The following is a 13,149-nucleotide window of genomic DNA, read 5'->3' as shown; positions in this document are numbered from 1 at the left end:
GTTATCAGTTGGTGCATTTCTGGTATTCTCATCACTGAAATTTTTTTGCAGATGAATAAGATGCAAAATATTTATTTAGCTTGTCAGCTAAATATTTTGCTATAACTGTTGATGAACCTGAACGGGATCATCAACAGTTATGTCATTCATATCTAGTGGGATAATGTGGTTTATCCCTTTCCTTCTAAGTATTATATTCTTGGCCAAAGACCTCCCATATTCTGCCTTAGATTACCTAATTTTCCTTACTGATTTAATCCAATGACTTGATTGAAACCTAGTTTGTACTTACTGAACGTTCCTGTTTATTTAATAATTTATAATTGGTCCATGCATTTTTCTTGTCCACCACTAGTCTCATTACTTCATTTGATATCCATTTATGTCTACACCTTGATTACATATTTCCACTGCTTATGTCACACCAAACTAACTGAACATTACACAGGACACCCATGGCAATGTTCACAATATGAGATGTAATGAAACGATGTCACAATAATAATTTCAATTAATTTACTGTGTACAGACATGATGCATTTACACTAACTTATATGTCTGTAAATTTTCTAGCAGTCTGAGGCTTCTGTCCTGAATTTTTATTAAGGATTTACTTTATCTAAAAAGTTTTAATAAATACAAATTTCAATACTACTATAATCAAATAAACCCAATTAAACAGCAGAATATAAAAATTAAAAGTTTATTTACAAAATAAAATATAGTACATATAAACTCTTAAAAATTAAGTGTAGAGAAGTGCCAAAAAAGTATGCAGCAAAAGATACTAAACCACTCAGATATCAGTATTTTTTTCAATGAATGCTGAATTTCAATATGTATTAATACATACTGAAATAAACATGCAGTGCAACCTCAATATAATGCTAGTTTTTGTGATATCTTTTAACTTAGACCTGAAATAAAATTTATATAGTTTTTTCTAATTTTTAATATAAAAATTCAATTTGGCATGTGTGAGATAGTGATATATCCCACACATGCCAAATTGATAGTGAGATAGTGATAATAAAATTTATTATCTTTATTCATGGCATGGGTCAGCTTTTGCTATATCATGCCTCCCATCCTTGTATCACACAGTAGCCCATCAACTGCTAACATGCCAGAGGATCCCACAGTAAAACAGTTTATTTGTCCTGAGTTTCATTTTCAGCCATTTGAAACGTTATTCCATCACATAATTATTCCAAGTCCTCCCTATGTAATGGTGGGCTGTAAAGTAACTGCTGTGCAATACCGTATCTGCCAATGGAAATTATTTTGTGGTAGGAACACTTGTTGTCCGACTCATTTAGCATTTTAGCATTAGTAGAGGCATATGATGCAAGAAAGCAAGCTTATTCAGCATCAGCCAAAAACAAAAAAAAAAAAAAAACACACCACTCCCATTTCACCCCTCCATTAGTTCGAAATACCTGCCCAGTTGAGCCTTAAATTTGTTTAGGCTATCAACTTCAACAACAAATGATGGAAGTCGGTTCCACCAACCAACCACCCGCTGGCCAAAGGCAAATTTCCGCACATCTATCCGACATCTGTCCTTCCTCAATTTGAATTTATGCCCTCTGAGGTGATTATTCTGAGAAAGAGGAAGAATCCCATTGGCATTGAGCATGCTCAAACCATTCAAAGCCTTATACACCTCTATCAGATCACCTCGCAGGTGCCTAGTCTCCAGACTCTGTAATTTGCAAAACTTAAGCCTTTCTTCATAAGAGCAACCCTTTGTTCCATTCACTAATCTTGTTGCCCTTCTCTGTACCCGTTCCAGCAGCTTTACATTCTTCTTGAAATGAGGCTTCCAGACCTGTATACAGTATTCAAGATGTGGCCTAACCATTGCCTTATACAAGGGAATAATCACCTCCTTATCCCTGCTAGAAAAATTCCTGTATATCATTGACAAGACACCATGAGCTACTCTTGCAGCTCGTCTGCACTGCTCAGAGAACTTCATATCTGCCTGCACAATTACCCCCAGGTCCTTTTCATTCTCCACCACTGTCAGTGTAGTACTGCAGAGTTGATACGTTGCTCTGGGGTTACTGTTTCCCATATGTAGTACTTTACGTTTGTCAATGTTAAACTTCATTTGCCACCTCTCAGCCCATCTGTTCAACCTTTCCAGATCCTGTTGCAGCAGCATAGCATCAGTAGTGTCCTTAACAACCTTGCCAACCTTTGTATCATCTGCAAACTTGGACATTAACCTTGATATACCATCATCAATATCATTCATAAACACCGAAAACAACAACGGACCCAACACTGAACCCTGAGGAACTCCACTAATAACATTAGTCCACATTGAGCAGTGTCCATTGATTACCACTCTCTGTCTTCTGCCACTCAACCATCCCTTTATCCATAGCAGCAATTTGCCTCCAATGCCACACTTCTCCAATTTGTGCAGCAGTCTTCCATGCGCAACAGTATCAAAAGCCTTTCTAAGATCCAAATATATAATGTCAAAGTTATTCCCTGCATCCAGTTCTTTTGTGACTACATCATAGTATCCAATCAAATTGGTCAGGCAAGACCTGCCCTTAACAAAACCATGCTGCGTCTGAGCTATAACTGAATTCTTGTCTAGATGATCCTGCAGTGCTTCTTTAACCAGTGCCTCCATTAATTTTCCTGGAACAGAAGTTAAACTAACAGGTCTATAATTACTTGTGTCAGCCTTTGATCCTCCTTTGTGAATTGGGGTTACATTTGCACATCTCCAGTCTATGGGTACCTCCCCCGAGTCCAAAGAAGCACTCATAATTATGGCTAGGGGTTTGCTTACTTCCTTTGCTGCCTCCTTTAATATAACTGGATAGATCCCATCCACCCCAGGTGCCTTTTTTATGTTTATCCTCAACAATCTCTCCTCCACTTTCCTCTCAGTTATTATTACAAAATCATCTAGCTCACTGCCAATGTCTACTTTACCTACGTAATTCTCCTTCCTGAATAACTCCTCATGCGTGAATGTAGATGCAAAATACTCATTTAGATTGTTAGCCACCTGAGCAGGATCCTCAACTGTTGAACCATCAATATCCAGTGGAGCAATCTGATTCATCCCTTTCCTTCTTGAGTTTAAATAGCTAAAGAACTCTTTTCTGTTTTTCTTTGCATCCTTTGCCAAAGATTTTTCGTAGTCTGCCTTTGCCTGCCTAATCTCCTTTGTGACTTGGTTACAGACCAACATATCTATCATAGGCTTCCATGTCGCCCATTAATTTGTATGTATTCCATGCATTTTTCTTCTCTGCCACGTCTCATTAGTTCATCTGACAACCATTTAGGCCTAAACCTTGAACAATATTTCTTAGTTGGTGTGTAAAGCCTGGTAGCTTCCAAGATTAGTTCCTTGAATGCTTCCCATTTTGAGTTTGCTGTTGGTAACATCATCAGTTGGTCCCACTGTATAGAATTTAAATACTGTCTCAGACCATCATAGTCGCCTTTACGAAAACAAAAACCCTCCCTTTACCTCTGATGGTAGTTACCTCCTTGAGTAAATCCCACTTCAACACACTGTGATCACTGCCACCTAGTGGTTCATTTATCTGCGGATTCTTAATACATGAAGAATCACTACTGATAATCAGATCAAGAGTATTGCTCCCTCTTGTTGCCTCACGACATGCTGATGTAGAAAACAATCATCCAATAAATCCACAAAAGCCTGGCTAGTGTGTGAGTGACCAACCCACAAATTCCAGTCAATATCTGGGAAATTAAAATCCCCCATTATAAGACTCTCTGATTTACTGGCCCACTCCATTTCCCTGTACAATATTTTATTATACTCATCAGAGTCATTAGACCTATAGCACACTCCTACTCTCAATTTTGATTTCCCTATGCTTATGTCACACCAAACTGACTCGACACTGCCCTGTCCATCGATGTCGACTGGCTTCACTTCCTTGGATTTTATGTGTTTCTTAACTAATAGCATAACCCCTCCTCCCCTCCTGTCCTGTCTATCCTTTCTATACACATTGTATTCCACAAATTCCAGTTCCGCATTCCTTATATCTGTGTGGCACCACGTCTCTGATATCCCAACAATATCTGCCTTTGATGTTTTGAGCAATACTTCAAATTCATCAAATTTATTTACCAAACTCCTAGCATTGGTGTACACGCAAGTATGCATGCACCTGTTCCTATTCTTAGCTACCCTAACACAACCCATGTGTTTACTTGTACCGCAATGACTCCCAGCAGTCTCTGAAATATCCTGCATCTTGTTTTTCAGGCTTCTGCTTATTTCAATAGAAGCAGTGCAAGAATCACTTCCATCTCTGCCAGTGGCTACTGTTAATCCATTAGTCTTTGTCTCCCCCCAACTAGCAGTTTTCCGACCCACCTAACACTGCCTCGACAGCATCAGCAAAAATTCTTGCACCCTTTCTATTTAAGCGTATCCCATCCCTGTAGAAGCAGTCTCTCCTGTTAACAAGTACAGACCATGCTGAAAAAAATTCTACCCCTTGAGCCTTGCACAATCCCTCCAAGGCCGAATTGATCGACAATCATCTTTATGTTTGTTTGGGTAGAGGTCAGATAAATATGATCAAAAGACTTACTGGACTCTTTTATAAAGGGTGATATTCTTACCCTTTTTATCTATACTGTACTGATCAAAGCTTAAAGAACAAAATTAGCATTAGTAGAGGCATACGATGCAAGAAAGCAAGCTTATGTAGCGTCAGCCCAAAAAAAAAACCCTGCTCCCATTCCACCCCTCCATTCGTCCCAAATACCTGTCCAACAAATGTATCAACATTCAATACTGCAGTTCTTTTCAGATTAAAGTTGGACAGATTACACATTTTCCGGCAGTAAAATTATATTAGCTCATCACTTCCACTTGGTAATCCTGTGGAGGGAGAGGGGGAGAGAGCATCTTGAAATATTAAAATTAATAATTAACAAATGCCAAAATGAAATTGCCTACATAAAAATGTTTGTTTAGGTCAAGACAATTTTTATAAGCTTCTTTCAACAAACAAGTTGTATAGATTAATGCTAAGCAGAGTTGGATATTGGTGCCTTCTGAAATCGGACCAGCAATTGTAAAGTTTTAAATTTAAAATAAAGAAGCACTTTAATAAAATACTTAAATAAAGACAAATTTTTATGCAATTATGTATCCCAGGGCACACTTTGCATTAAGCCTTTGAGTTTTTGAAATTCTACAAGTGATTTCACAGCTTTGAAAAGAATGCCATATGCTGTTGTTTACAAAAATTATAAGTGAATACATTGCAACTCATAGTTTATTCTTATTTTCCCTCTCATTCAGAGGAAAAATGTTTTCCTCTTATAACTGAATGACATAACTATAACTTATAACTGAAAATGTTTTCCTCTCAGAGGAAAAATGTTCAAAATTGTTTAAAATTTTAAATTTAAAACTATAAATTAAAATTTAAATACATGGATCATCCAATAAATTTGTTATTTTTTGTTTGTTTCCTTTAACTTTGTTAAAGTTATTGCTATTAACTTTGTTAAAGGAAGAGTGAAAAAAAATGAGCCAATGGAAAAAGAGGGCAGAGCAATTACTTCACTTATTCGAGCCAATGGGAGAAGAGGGTGGGACATTTACGTCACTACAAATGCACAGATAAATAATTACATACAGTGGTGAACAAAAAAACTACATCACCTTAAAAAAAGTAACATTTGTAAAGATATTGTTTGATTACAGTCATTTTGTTTGTTACAAAGCAAAGGTATTGTGTCAGATAACACTTCTATTGCAACAGACAGTAATTGCAAGGTATTGCAATAGGCCCTTCTATAAATACGGCATTGGAAGGGCATACATGCTCATTAGTATCCCGTTTTGCAGAGGTGTAAGCATGGTTTCATATGTTCAGTTGACACCAAGAAAAAAAAGAGTAGCTGTTGCTCTGTCCCAGGAAGGGCTTTCTATGCGTGCTATCGCTGATAAAATAGGTTGCCACCAGTATCCAGGTGCTGAAATTAAAGCACAAAACTGGTGATGTGAAGAGAAGACAGGGATTAGGCCATAAGAGAGTGACTACACCTTCCCAAGATCGATATTCCATGCTAGTGCTACTGATCTAAAACTGGACTTTGAGATGGCCTCTGGTGTTGAAAAAAGTGCAAGAAAGATCCAAAGACAACTTTTGGAATGTGGGCTGCATGCCTGCTGGCCCAAGAAGAAGCCTTTATTGACCTAACAAATGAGGAAGAAGTGACTTGCTTAGGCTGAAACACATATTTCATGGCCAAAAGAGCAACGGGACACCGTCATCTTTTCCAATGAATCGAAATTCAACCTGCATTTCTCGGATGGGAAGCGATACGTCAGAAGACGAAAATTGGAGGCACACCATCCCAACTGCATAACACAGACTGTAAAGTTCCCCGCGGGTCAGATGGTCTGGGGATGCATAACAAGCAAAGGGGTGGGGCGAATTAAGTTTATTGGTGAAACGGTGAATGCAGAAACCTACACTGCTATCTTGGAGGAGTGCCTGAAACCTGTTATTAGGGACCACCACACAGACATCCAAAACTGCATTTTTCAACAGGACTCAGCACCTTGCCACAAAAGCAAAATCGGTAAGTTTCATGCTATTCAGATTTAATGATGAGTTTGTGTTCTTGTTTCACAAGGCTTAAAACATACTTACACCAATGTTTTCCATCGCGTTTCTCCCTTAAAGTGCAGTTATACCTCAGAAATGCTGGCATTAGCATTGGACTGGCCCAGCAACAGTGCAGATTTGAACCCTATTGAAAATTGCTGGTACATAATGTCATCTAAAATTGCTCAGAAGAAGCCAACAAGTAAGATTTAGCTGCAGGAGGGCATTGTAGGAGTGTGGTACCATGAAATTGGGCAACCGTATATCCAGAAGTTGATTAACTCTATGCCAGATCTTTGCAAGTTCTGTAATTGCAGATCTTGCAACGAGCTGTAATTGCAGCTCGAGGATGAACAACAAAATATTGAGGATATATTTTGCTGATTTACAGTACACAATACTATTACATTAACTTGTCATTTCAGTTTGTACACGTAAATGGAATAAAATGTATGTTGTCATGATTGGCATTTGCATGATTTCTCGTATTTCCATTAATTACACATTTTACCCTTTGGGAAGATATTTATGGCAATTAGGCATATCAGATGGAGTCTTTTTACTGGATTTCATTCACAGAGATATATACAGTTGACCCTTGAAAAACACGGGTTTGAACTGCGCGGGTCCACTTATATGGGGATTTTTTTTCAATAAATATACTGGAAAATTTTTTGGAGATGTGCAACAATTTGAAAAAACTCGCAGATGAACCATGTAGCCTATATATATACATACAAATATATATATCTTAGTATATAATAGCTTAATTTTTGATTTTTGCACATGAGGCAATGTATGCATAAACTCGAGAGAAGAAAAAAGCAAAAAGTATAAAAAATCGTATTAAGTAAATAGTATGAGATGAATTAACAACCTAATAATTGTATACCGTTTTAAAAACGGGTAGCCTATGGTTAGTCTATTATAAAAAGTTAAATTTATCAAAACTTATGCACACAAACACTTATAGACCGTACATGGGGCCATTTGCAGTCGAGAGAAATGTAAACAAAAGTAAAGATACAGCATTAAATCATAACTGCATAAAATTAACTGTAGTACATACTGTACTACTGTAATGTCTGCGTGGGTAGCACAGTGGTATCGTCACCGTTCTCCCCACACAGGGTGGAAAATGCCCGGATTCGAATCCCATCGATGAGGCGAAGAACTTTAGTGGGCTTTTTTCACTCCGTGGCTGAGTTAGTCAGTGTCAGGCGTAGATAGCAAGGTTTCCCCCCCCCACAGAAACTGGGGGTTTTTCGTCCAGCAAACAGGCAAATCGACCAGAGAACACACGCAATTTACAGACAAATAAATATATGGGTAGATGTAATCATTTTATGGGGGGGGCCCTAATATCATAATTTTTTGTACTACTGTAATAATTTCGTAGCCACCTCCTGTTTCTATTGCGGTGAGCTCAAGTGTTGTGAATATCCGCTTAAGATGCTAATCATCTCTGCATGAGCAGTTCGTCTCTCCAGTAAATTGCGTATTGCAGTAAAAATTGATCTCTCAAAAAATATGCAGTTCTTGCATATTTTTCATTATGTTTAGCGCAATACCGTAAACCTTAAATAACACCATGGGATCCATATGAAGTGCCACTAGTGATTTCAAGATAAATTAATCCAGCGTAAGGTCCAGTGTAAAAAAAGAAAAGGAAATTCGTGAAGCTGTCGCTGCAGCTATGCCAGCAGGCATGAAAACCTTGCACTATTTGCAATATATCTTTTTATCTCGTATTGAAAATGCAGCTTTTATGTAGGTGCAAGACTGCTATAAGAAAGGCATACCTGTAAACTCTAATATGATTCGAAAAAAAGCAAAGTCATTATATGACAACTTAAAGCAAAAGGAAGGTGAAGGATCTAAAGCTGGAGAATTTAATGCCAGCAAAGGATGGTTTGATAATTTTAGAAAGAGGTTTGGCTTAAAAAATGTCAAGATAACAGGAGAAGCAGCTTCTGCCGACCAAGAGGCAGCAGACGAGTTCCCAGATGCCATTAAGAAAATCATTGAGGAGAAAGGATATCTCCCTGAACAGGTTTTTAATGCGGACAAAAGTGCCCTATTCTGGAAAAAAATGTCACAAAGGACATATATTAGTAAGAAAGAGAAGCGAGCACCAGGATTTAAGGCATGAAGGAATAAACACCAGCTGCCAGTCTTTTGGTTGAACAACAAGAAGGCCTGGACAATGAGAACCTTTTTTCTGGATTGGTTCCGTTGATGCTTTGTCCCAGAAGTCAGGAAGTACCTTGCCAGTAAGGGACCACCTTTTAAAGTTCTTTTGATATTGGACAATGCCTCTGGCCACTCAGAACCCTATGAGTTCAACACCAAAGGTGTCGAAGTGGTCTACTTGCCCCCAAACACAACCTCCAGATCAGGGGGTCATAAGGACCTTTAAGGCTCATTACACATGGTACTCCATGGAAAGGATTGTCAAAGCTATGGAAGAGAACCCTGATAGAGAGAACATTATGAAAGTCTGGAAGGATTACACCATTGAAGATGCCATCGTTGTTATAGAAAAAACCGTTAAAGCCATCAAGCCCAAAACAATATGTTCCTGCTGGAGAAAACTGTGTCCAGATGTTGTGTATGACTTCACAGGATTTATGACAGAGCCAATCAAGGAAATCATGAAAGAGATTGTGGATATGGCAAAAAAGGTGGGGAGGGGGGAATGAAGGGTTTCAAGATATGGATCTTGGAGAAATTTAAGAGCTAATAGACACCACACCAGAGGAATTAACAGAAGACGACTTGATGGAGATGAGTGCTTCCGAACCAGTGCCAGATGATGAGGAGGAAGACATAGAAGAAGCAGTGCCAGAAAACAAATTGACATTAGACAATCTAGCAGAAGGGTTCTGATTATTCAAGACTGCTTTTGACTTCTTTTATGACGTGGACCCTTCTATGATACGGGCACTGAAACAAAAGTGAACGGTGGAAGGATTGCTACCATATAGAAACATTTTTAGAGAAATGAAAAAGCAAAAAAGTCAGACAGAAATTACAATGTATTTCCGTAAGTTACACCGAGTGTGCCCGCCTCTCCTTCCACCTCTTCTGCTTCTGCCACCCCTGAGACAGCAAGACCAACCCCTCCTCAGCCTGCTCAACGTGAAGACGTCAAGGATGAAGACCTTTATGATGATCCACTTCCACTTAATGAATAGTAAATAATCATCATGCCATACAGTTAATATACTTATCTGTTGTGTATGTGTGCAAAAATCTAATAACTGTACAGCAAGAATGTATGAGACGTTTTTTTGTCATAGTGGCTAGGTTACCACAAAGCAACCATATTGTTGCTTCTTCGTTAGCAATGCATGAATCGTTATACCTGTAAATAAATATGAATTTATTTTTCACATTAACTTTCATTTTTGATGTCTAGTGTTAGTAATACGTATAACATCTACAGTGTTTTGTATCATATAAGACAATATTGATGTAGGTACTGATAGACAGATGATTCATCTTGTAAACAGACGACGTAAACTTACAGTATCGATAAATACAGAACAGTACTGTAAATGTATTTTCTCTTCCTTATGATTTTCTCAACATTTTCTTTTCTCTAGCTTACTTTATTGTAAGAATACAGTATATAATACATATAACATACAAAATATGTGTTAATCGACTGTTTATGTTATCGGTAAAGCTTCCAGTCAACAGTAGGCTATTGGCTATTAGTATTAAGTTTTTGGGGTGTCAAAAGTTATACACGGATTTTCGACTGCTGAGGGGGGGTCGGCACACCTAACCTCCACGTTGTTCAAGGGTCGACTGTATATCCCATCTAACAAATGCATTTTGAACATTTCTGCAACCCACAATGCAGTGCAAAACACATTATTTGCAAAATTCACAAGTGATGTAGTTTAACTGATGTTTTTTTTTAATTCTCAAAAGATGGCAAATGTAAAACATATACTTTTGTTGTTGTTATTTGGTTTTTAGGAGCATTAGCAACTAAGGCCATATTGCTCCGGGGATAGGCGTTGGTCATTCCCTGACCTTTCCGCATCCTCCATATTTGGTGGTCATGGGCTCAAACCCCGGTCTAATTAAGAAGCAAAGCATGTGCTGCGCACTGCTGCTGCTGCCACATATATTTTTGAATGGTGACAGGGAAAGGAAAAAAAATGGTAAACATCTTCACTATTATTTAACATTTCTCTGCTTGTTTCAAGTGAAGTTCTTTACTTGAAAAACTACAAGAAAGAAACCAGAAAGGAAATTCACTTCCCCCCCCCCCTTTTTTTTTACAAGACAACTGCTTCCATAAGGTTCACCAACCTCGTGCATGTGCTTCACTGTCTAATGCATGATCATGCCTGGCATCATTTGATGTTTCTAACATTTTTTGTATATTAATGTCAGCTGATGAAGGGACCCATTGTTCCAATACAGTTTGTAAATAGTTTAGTATTTTGTAAATATTTTAGTCCTGCCAATATTCCTCATGCATTATGGAACCCAAAGCACAAGGCCTTTTCCTAAGTGACCTATGTAAATGCAGGTAAATAATTACACAGTGATATTTATTCGACCTTGAGAATGCCGTATGGTGGAGTAGCCAATGGGAGAAGTGGGATGCAGCTAACGTGGTACAAGTAGGCGGACAATTACATCACTATAAATGCACAGGTAAATAATTACATAGGTCATTTCCCGATTAGATATCGATCAGTGCATTTCCACAGGTGTCTTTTATGTAGAAAAGTATGTGCGGGGGTTGGTGAGCAAAGAGAGCAGGAGTGGAGCCCCTCAGTTATTATTATTATTTTTAATAGCTGGAATCCTCTTTAGTCACTGGTCAAAACTTATTGACCTGACAAGGCACGTGAAAGTACAGCTGACTTTTTGTACTTAAAACAGCCCCAGTTGAAATTAATTAAAAAGTGATGTACTGGTTTGGAATTTTTTTAAACAACCCAAAGGGATGATATGCTTCATAGAGGAACAGAAGTTGAACGCCTCCTCTAATGCCAAATAGTAAAAATTCAACACACACTTGACCATTACTAGTGCCTTTATGAGTGCAGTTGGTTGCAAAAATTTGCTGTGAAACAGCCATATGTGCGAAAGGTGAACCATTTAAGACAGAAGGAACCTTTGTCATAATCTTCAGTACTCTACTGGAAGTTATTGAGGAAAGGCCACAGATGGAGTGGGAAAATGAGCGAAATGTCAGATGAAATTCAGTAATTTAGACATATACTGAATGTAGTTATTCCAGAGAATAAAAAGAAATGTCAATTATCAAATAAGCATAGCAACCAATAAAATTTCGTGAAAAAATTATTCTTGATTTACAAGCATTTGGAGAGACAATGGGGCAGAGTAATGCTAGAGCAGCATCACATAATTGGATTAAACAAAACAAAAAAAAGCAGGTTTTAGCATTAGCGGATGGCAAAATGATGCAAGAAAGCAAGCTCATTTTTTTTTATTTATTTTTATTTTTTTATGAAAACCCCAAACACGAAAGGTATCAAACCTATAGTACCATGCACGGGTTGAAGGAGAAGTATGGGGGGGGGGGAATGCCGGAAACTTTGCTCTAGAGACTAAACATGGGTTTCACCACTTCAAGCCTCCAATAAGCAAAGTGGTGGTATTTCACCGGTTGATGAAAGTCATCTGGTGTTAGCAAAAAAAAACCTCACTGTTTTATCTATTTATTCCCTCCAATAATGTGTCTAGTTCTTCCTTGAATTTATTTAAGCCATCCACTTCCACAACAGATGAAAGTTGGTTCCAGCAATCAACCACCTGCTACAAAAATGCAAACTTCCGTACATCTGTTCTGTAACCCTTCTTTTGTTCAAACATTCCAGATCTCAGGATTCCAAATATGGGGTCCCACACTACACATTTTTACTAGAATGAAAAGTAACTACTTATCATTAAGTTTGAGAGTTGCTTTTCATTATAATTAAAATCATAAACAATAGGGTATCAACAGTTTCAAGACTGTTAACCTTTTCCTAGGTATGCAAACAGATTTACTTTTTTTCCAAGACTATTTCAAGTACACTTCAAATAAAGAATTGCCATCACTTATTTGTGTGTTCAATTAATAATAGACGGTTTTAATAGACTGCAGCTTGAAAATAGTTTTAAATTGGTAGAGGAGAAAGATGATATTTTTCCTGTAGGCTATTGTTAGTATTAGTATTAACAGTGGAAAATGATGCAAGAAAGGAAACTTGTACAGCATCGGCAAAAAAAAAAAAAAATCCACTTCACCTATCCACCCCTTCCAATAATTTGTCTAGTTATTCCTTGAATTTATTCAAACCATCCACTTCCACAACACATGGATATTTGTCCCAGCAATCAATACCTGTTAGCTGAAGGCAAACTTCAACATATCAACATATCTATTCTGCAAATATCCTTTCTCAATTTGAATTAATGCCCCATCATGTGCATAGTCTGAGCAATAGGAAGAATCCTATCA

General features: G+C 37.7%; 1 protein-coding gene across 1 annotated transcript in view; it reads right to left on the bottom strand.

The window, feature by feature from the left end:
• Positions 1-13,149, bottom strand: part of RNaseZ (ribonuclease Z) — a 239,384-nt gene that overhangs the window by 38,803 nt on the left and 187,432 nt on the right. The window lies entirely within an intron of this gene.

Source organism: Mastigoproctus giganteus, chromosome 12, assembly GCF_048544385.1.
Source record: "Mastigoproctus giganteus isolate SK-2022 chromosome 12, ASM4854438v1, whole genome shotgun sequence".
Taxonomy (NCBI): Eukaryota; Metazoa; Arthropoda; class Arachnida; order Uropygi; family Thelyphonidae; genus Mastigoproctus; species Mastigoproctus giganteus.
This window is presented reverse-complemented; position numbering and strand designations above follow the sequence as displayed.